This window comes from Microtus oregoni, unplaced genomic scaffold, assembly GCF_018167655.1.
Source record: "Microtus oregoni isolate MIOR12 unplaced genomic scaffold, Mior012 000019F_ref0000042, whole genome shotgun sequence".
NCBI classification, from domain to species: Eukaryota; Metazoa; Chordata; class Mammalia; order Rodentia; family Cricetidae; genus Microtus; species Microtus oregoni.
The window spans coordinates 38,194,656-38,202,311 of record NW_024543078.1 but is presented as its reverse complement, the minus strand read 5'-3'; positions in this window follow the sequence as shown (position 1 = coordinate 38,202,311).

Sequence of the window (7,656 nt, the reverse complement as noted above, 5' to 3'; positions counted from 1 at the left end):
GGTTTAGAACTCTCTAATTTAGACAAAAGGGGAAAATGCTGTGTGAACTCCTCTGGTCAATAGGCTTTAAAATATTCTGGGTTCTTGTGGAATTCTTTTGTATGCCAACACACCTATTTTCTAAAATTTCCTGTTTGTTTATGCATGCCGCTCTCCTTTGTCGTCCCCTCTCTGATCTGTACTCATGACTGAAGTCTCTTCTGTCTTCTAAAATTTCCTGTTTGTTTATGCATACTGCTCACCTTTGTCGTCCCCTCTCTGATCTGTACTCATGACTGAAGTCTCTTCTGACTATAGTGCCAGTGCCACTTCTCCAAGTCACTGTCTAACAATGTATCTTCCTTGTGTGTCTGGCAATTTTAACTTTATACTGTTCATTGTAGATAAAGACTTGCTGAGACACAAGTAAATAGTTTCTATTGAAGAAGGGCAGACTTCCTCCTTGGTCAGAACACTCATGAGACAGAATGAACCAATTAATCTGAAGTTGAACAGTCGAGTCCAGGTTGTGCTATGACTTTAATGAGGTTTAGTCACTTTAAATATACAGCAAGTGAAATCAGAGCTTCCCTGCAGCAGAACCTGGTGTCAGCACGTGGATAAGATAGAAGCTCCATCTCTCAAGGCTTTACAGCTGGATCACAGACTTGTAGAACTTCTAGCTTAGTTGGTGGGTCTGATTACTTTTCCAACTTGGTTTTCTGGGACTCTGGGCACATTTTGCTGTGCCCTGTCCTTGCCTCAGACTTTAGAAAACTGTGATATATACTTAGAAGAAACCTTACATATAAGAGGGACTCTGGTGGTTTGAAAGAAAATAGCCCCCAAAGGGAGTGGCACTCTTAGAAGGTGTGGCCTTGTTGGAGGAAGTGTGTCACTGTAGGGGTGGGCTGTGAGGTCTCTTATGCTCAAGCTTCCCTCAGTGTGACAGTCAGTTTACTTTCTGTTGCTTGCGATTTGTAGCACTCTCAACTCCAGCACCCCGTCTGCATCTGCCTGCATGCTGCCATGCTCCACACCATGATAATGGACTGAACCTCTGTAAGCGAGCCATCCCCATTAAATATTTTCCTTACAAGAGTTGTCATGGTCATGGTGTCTTTTCACAGCAATAAAAACCCAAACTAAGACAGACTCTTTCAAGGAGTCTTGTCCCCAGTTACACCTCTATGCTCTGTGAGCCCTGCAGGAAGATAAGAGACAGAATGTAGTCCCTATGCTGGCCTGGGGGGACTTATCGACATCACTCACTCGCTGCACATTCCTTGACCTTGTAGCCCCTCTTCTCTCTGCAGAAATGAAAACAGCCACAGTCCACTGCCCAGGGAGGGCTGTAGACCTTCTGGAACTTGGCCTATCCAGGCTTCTTGGCATTTTTAGGCACTTGATGAAATTAGGAAAACAAGCAATGCTGCTGTGGCTGGTTCAGCTGTTTCCCATGCTCCAGCGAGCAGGACCACGTGCTGTGGGCAGATTGTGTTCTGCCTGCCTCCACAGTCTGTGGGGAAGCAGAGGTCCTGAAAGGCTGGTTTTAGAAAACTGGGAGACTAGAGCCAAGTGCTTCAGCGCTGGGATTTCCATCTGTCCTCAGTCACCATGCCCTCCGAAGTAACGATATTCTGTTCAACTCTCCAAATGTTTGGGGTGAATGAATTTTCATTACAATAAAAATAGATTTTTTATTCTCTGAAACCAATTGTCCCTCTGCTTTCCAAGAGTAATTACTCATTCTAAAACCCCAACATCTCATAGCATCGTTCCCTGAATTGTAGTCATTTTTAATGCCAAGTCATCAATGCATTCCACTTTTCTGTTTATTTTATTCACTTGAGTTATGGACACAATCTTAATTAGAAAAATTTGAATCAGATATGGTGGTGCATGCCTGAAATTCAAGAACTCCAGAGGCTGAGGTAGGAGGATTGAGTTATACAGCAGGGCACAAATAACAACTTTAAATTCCTTTATCAATATAGTGAAACAGAGGAAAATGAATGCAAGCAACTTCTTGGAACTCTCTTCTGTGGAGGATTAAACACTCCAGGGTTTAGGGCTCCATATGTAATATGTGAGGCCCACATCGGATGAGCCCTTTCTGCAGTGGGAGAGCTGGGATGCTGTGAGACTATTTGCAAGTGACTGGTCCTGCAGGTCTCTGAGCACCAGGATGCAGGCCTTGCCCAGAGTTCACAGTTTGACATGCCATCGATCTATAGAATGGAGGAGACATGCTCCTGAACCCCAGAGTTCCCTACAGCTGGAGCCTGGGACAGCTGCCTTCCTGATGGCAGCATTCATGGGAAGATGTCTTCTTATGAGCATGCGTAGGCTCCAGAGGCAGCTGTGAGTTAGGTACCTGTGAGGCTGTGGACAAAGCTTGGGCATGTGTCTTCACATGATGTCTGTGAGCATCCCCAAGAAAAGGAAGGAACTGAGGGGCTGGAGAGACAGCTCAGCAGTTCAGAGTACTCATTGCTCCTGTTGGAGAACTGGGTTTGGTTCCTAGCACTCACTATTTGCTGTGAGGTTGGCTTGCTGTAGGGTCCCAGCTCTGCCATTAGCTATGCATGGGGCACTGGACAGGCTGCCTAGCTTTCTGTGACTCAGTTTCCTCATCTGTTAAATGGGGTTAAGATCAGTGCTTTGCTTATAGGTTACATACTCACTAAATGTATGTCATTGAATGATGCAACTCTCTGGAGACAGGCATGAGCCTTCTGGTGTATATTACCTTCACCTCAAAGTCCCTGTTATGACTTCACTATTGATATTCAACACTGTACTACAAGTCCTACCCAGAGCATAGAGGAGAAAAGGAAAGAACAAGAAGACACATTTAGATTAGAAAGGAAGCAATCCCATAAACAGCAACCTCTAAAAGAGCTCAACACTTAAGAGAGAACCTACCAAGGAGATGAGAAACCTGCATGTTAAAAACTACGAAGGACAGTTAAAAAGAAACCAAAGAATAAATAAATAAAAAGGCATCCCATATTCATGGACAGGATAATACTGGTACTGCCACTCAAAGGGATCTACTGATTCAACACAGCTTAGAGAATCAAAACCAAAACCTCCATGAGTCTGCAAGGGGCCTCCAGAAGCTAAAACATCAGCAACTTGAAGTGTGTTGTTAAACAGAAATATTTTCCTCCAGACACCTGGAAACGGAACATTCCAGGGATGCTTGGCATTTGTCTGACCTCATAACAAGGGCCCCATTGTTAAACTGTATCTTGTCAACATTACCAGATGTGACCAAAAGCAGTCACAGAAGCTGTTCCTCCATCCGGAAGGTTACAAATTATTCTATCTCAGAACAATGTCTGGTTCCACAGAGCTAGAGCATGGCTAATGGGGAACCTGCTGTGTGAGGCACAGATCTGATGGTCACGCCTTCCACCTCCTTTACAAGACAGGGTTTCTCTGTGTAGACCTGACTGTACTGGAAATGGCTCTATAGACTAGGCTGGCTTTGAACTCAGAGATCTGCCTGCTTCTGCCGCCCGAGTGCTGGGATTAAAGGCATGCTTCTCCATGCCTGGCTAAAATTTAATATGTTGAAGTATGTCCTGGCTACTGACAATTCTATTTACATGAATGACTTATTTTTTTTCTGGAAAAATAAATGGAAGTTCACTTATACATACTGACAGAGAGAAAGAAAGAAATGTTGAGAGGTTGTGCTGGGTCTGCCTCTGCAGAAATCCCTGCTCTCCCTCTAACCACAGAGAAAACTTCACTTTTCAAGACTTTTAGGGAAAAGAAACTGCAAAACTGCAAGCTTTCATATTGTTTAATGATGTGGAAGGGTCTTCTGATTGTGTTGATTTCATTGGTTAATAAAGAAACTGCCTTGCCCAATTTGATAGGCCAGCCCTTAGGTGGGTGGAGTAGACAGAACAGAATGCTGGGAAGAAGGGAAGTGAGGTCAGATGCCAGGGAGGCAGAAGAGATGAAGCTCCAGCCCAAGATGGACGTACACCAGAATCTTCCCGGTAAGCCACCACCTCGTGTTGCTACACAGATTATTAGATATGGGTTAAAGCAAGATATGGGAGTTAGCCAGTAAGAGACTAGAGCTAATGGGCCAAGCAGTGTTTAAATGAATACAATTTGTGTGTTGTTATTTCGGGGGCAAAGCCAGGTGGCTGTGAGCTGGGCAGCAGGAATGCAGCCCACTGCTCCTTCTACAGTTTATTTTTCTTTTTTGATTTTTCAAGACAGGGTTCTTCTGTGTTGTTTTGGAGCCTGTCTGAAACTGGCTCTGTAGACCAGACTGGCCTTGAACTCTCAGAGATCTGTCTGCCTCCAACTCTGGAGTGTTGGAATTAAAGGCATGTGCCACCATGCCCAGCCTCATACTGTTATTTTACAAAATAACTTTATTACAAAACTTTGTATCTCTACCTCATTCACCTTGTGTGTGTTCACATCACAGTAACACAGTGTCTGCCATAAACAGCCTAATGGGTTATTTTGCTCAAGGTTTCAGAGGTCTTGGCCCATCACGGTATGGAGGGTAGAGGGGAGCAGAACATCTCAGCAATCATAGCAGCTGACTCCTTTTCTTCCCTTCAATGGGGCTCCAGCCGATGGTGATGGCTCCACCCACCTCCTGGGAGAGTCTTCCTTCTCATTCCTCCTGGAAAAGTCTTCACAGACAAGCCCAAGCTGTGCAAAAAAAACTCCTTGGTCTTAATTGAATCAGCTGTCAATCAAGATTATCTCTGTTGTGTTGTGAATATTTTGAAGCAACGTTTTAAATTTTTATTACATGTTGACAAATTATAGCTGTGTGTAGTGTGAATCTAATAACATAAATCAAGAATCAGACATTGGGGTGGATGCTGATAGAGCAGAGAAGTAAAGGAGCCAACCACCAGACTTTTTATCTCTACCGAATCCTCAGGCTGAATGGGGCAGTCCTGTCTCCTCCGGCCTTATATTCCTCTCTGCCCAGTCATATCCCTCCTGTCTCCATCTCCCTAGTGTTGGGATTAAAGGTGTGAGCCACAACCACCTAGTTCTTTTTCTCTATTAGATTGGATCAATTTCGTGTAGCCTAGGGTTGCCTTGAACTCACCGAGAACCATCTGCCTCTGTCTCCAGAGTGCTGAGATTGAAAGGTATGTGCCACCACTGCCTGGCCTCTTTGACTAACTAGTATGGCTAGCTCCTCACTCTGATATTCAGGCAAGCTTTATTTTTTACAGTACAAACAAAACATCACCACAGCTGTGGATCTGGGAAACCTTGAGGCCAGGAGATACATTAGCTGTGGCACTAATGGTGCATGGCTTTTCACAAAGTACAGAGAATCTGGCTGGGTGAGTGAGGCCTTAGCTCCAGGATCCATGGGTGTTTGTGGCTCCTGTGTTACAGATCTGCCATGACGCTCAAATTTTGCCATCTCATGGTGTGGCATAGATTTCCACTATATTCCCACTGGAGCCCTCCAGTGGAGCTACGGGCCAGCATGCTCCGTAGAGTTCAGCTGTGCGCAGTACCGCCTTTGCACAGGCCTGGTCTTGTAGCTTCTGGTCACATCAAACCACTCTCCTGGCAGTGTTTATCTCCCAGGCTGATGCTGGTAGCTCTGGATCTTGGGAGGATCCTGGTTGCTGCCTCAAGAACGGGAACTATCAAAGAACAAAATTCAGCAGGTGGGATGTGTCGGGGGTGGAGGGTGTTGAGAAACACAGGGCCATATGCACAGAAAGTCGTTTATCACTCATGACTCTGATCACTGCACTGGATAGCAGATAAGAGCTCTGTGGGTGGCCATAACCTCAGCTATTGAAGACAACACCAGGAATAAGACAAGACTGTCGGTAGAGGGGGATGCAGTTGTCAGTCTGAAATGTCTCTTATATGCTCGGATACTTTGTTCTCAGATAATGGCAGTGTTTTGAGGGGCTGTAAAACCTTTGGGATTTGGGGACTAGTTAGCAGAAGTAGGCTAGATTTCTTTCTCCACAATCTTGCTTGTTTACCTGCTCCTTGGTGTGTTTCAGTCTGATTCTGGATGGAAAGCACAGAGGAGCATGAACCCTGTCCTCATCACCTTTTCTGTTCAGTGGCTAGACTTTAGGCTCTGCCTACTGTCCCTGATACTAACCTCTAGATGTCGTTAGACATGTTTGGGGTCACCCATCCACATCAAGCTGACAAGCCTAGTGGGGTCTCTTCCATTTCTGTCCCAACAACCATGATATTCCTTCCCAAAAGTCCCTGGACCTGCAAACCCAGCTCCTCATGGCCTCCCGCCTCTGTTTCCTGTTTTATATCTGGGCTTTGAGTTTTCTGCTCACTTTAGTGGAGGGTTCTTTTCCCAAGTCTCTGCAGGGCAGCTCCCTGCTCCTCCAGGGCTCCACATGGTTCCCATCACCAGCCCTCACTGACTGGGATACCATCCCTAAATCTTTCAGATGCTTCCCAGGTGCTCAGCGGATATGTGGTTGTCTATGTCTTGGTGACCGGAAGAAGGGAGCATTACCCTGGAAACCTCCTCAGAGCTTAGACTACATCTTAAGAATGAATATGCCTAGCGTTCCACCCTGTTTCCACACTGTTATTCTGTAAATTATGCAATCATCTGAACAATATTTGAGAAAGGCAGAGTTAAGAGTCTCAAACTGTTTACAAGAAGAGCTGGTGCACTTGATAGTGACTTGGGAACGACCGGTCTGCCTCTCCATAGGTCTCTTTGGTTGAGTACAGGGCGTCCTCTAACCTCAGAAGACAGATGTGATTTCATTAAACTGATGGAAGAGCTGTATTACCAGGCTCATTTTTTGGATGCAAACCTAGTGCTTTCTGATAAAGAAAGAACTGGAGGTTCCTCTGGTCTTGTCCTCCCAGGAAGAGAAAAGCTTTGCCAGAGGGTGGACATCTGAGTGAGGCAGGCTAGATGTACCCAGTCCACCCTGTGACCTGGGGTTGAGAGAATCAGGGCAAGGGTGAACATCACATTCTCTCACTGGCTAGCTGGCAGCAGGATGAGGACTCAGGGCTTTGGGATTTGAGCAATGTCGAGAAGAATGGAGTGTAGGTTGAGTGTGGCCCAACAGAATCAGGTGCTTTCTCAGAAGCAGGTGGCGCAAGTGCCTCTGGGCAATCTTAAAGTCAGAAGGGCTCTCCTAGGATGGGCATATTCAGAACTCCCTGTCCATTTCTACATCTCTACCCAGCAGCTCTCCAAATACTCAGGAGCAGAGCCCTGGCTGGCAGAGACTATCCCCGGAGTAGGAGAAGAATACCCCAGGCATGAAGAGTATTACAGTTCCCGTACTATGGGAGAAGCAGTACTACAGCAGGCACAAGGGTCCAAGTCCGTGTGATGGTGACAAGAAGCCTGGGCTTCCTCTAACTCAATGGGAGGCCCTACGGGGTTTTAAACAAGCCCTGATACAGTCCCTCACAGTGATGGAGCGATGTGGTGGCCCTGGTCGCACTGGGCAAGAAAAAGGAGAATTTGGGCAGGCTAAGAAGAAATGGGAGGTGTCAGGCTGCCATGGAGTTGCCATGCTAGGATGGAAGAACTGGGAGGAGCCCTTTGGACGATCTCTAGGGAGTTACCTGCTGCCTAAGAAAAGTGGAGCGGAGTAGGAGAGGCAGTCCAGGATGGGGATGGGGGCTATGGGAAGGTGTATG